The sequence below is a fragment of the Gavialis gangeticus genome, unplaced genomic scaffold (assembly GCF_001723915.1).
Source record: "Gavialis gangeticus isolate Ggan-Ray unplaced genomic scaffold, GavGan_comp1, whole genome shotgun sequence".
Lineage (NCBI taxonomy): Eukaryota > Metazoa > Chordata > Crocodylia > Gavialidae > Gavialis > Gavialis gangeticus.
The window spans coordinates 167,723,827-167,724,478 of record NW_017729022.1 but is presented as its reverse complement, the minus strand read 5'-3'; positions in this window follow the sequence as shown (position 1 = coordinate 167,724,478).

Sequence of the window (652 nt, the reverse complement as noted above, 5' to 3'; positions counted from 1 at the left end):
GCTAACTGTGGGTGATAGCCAACCAGCTGGAGAAGTCTGAGGAATGTAGCCATAGAAGAAGCAGATATTTATATCCAAAAGCTCAGGTGCTGTAAATCAGCATCCCTCTATTGCCTTTGGTGTATTTATAGTAGCTGAGGGTCTGGCTCAGTCTAGTTCTCTATCATCTATATTGCATATATCTGAATAAAATGGTATGCACATGGATATAAAGGGTATTTTTATAATTATAGTCAATATGCAGAATGCTTTTGGGTACCTCTTATTCAGAGCAAAGCTTCTCAAAGCCTCACAATACTATTATTATATTTCCTTACACATCCTCCCAATTGTGTCTCCCCACGATCCTCTTTGGGAATGGGATCTAGGGGCCTAGGTGCCATTTGTGTGAAGCTGTGATATCATTATGTGATGTCTCAGTGTTGCACTTTTAAACTTCTCACCTAGAATCAGTCTTACAACACCTCTAGCCAGAAGGCCCCTGTCCCTCCATTGTATCTGCGCTGCCCTTGGTCAAAGGATCAGAACTCGCCTCCAACGCAGCCAGAGGAGAGCAAACACATTGCTCTGAGATTTGGCTGGAGCTGGAAGGAGGACCTTAATTTGTGAAGAAAAGCAGAGAAATCTTAGTTAGACCAAAAAAAAAAAAGAG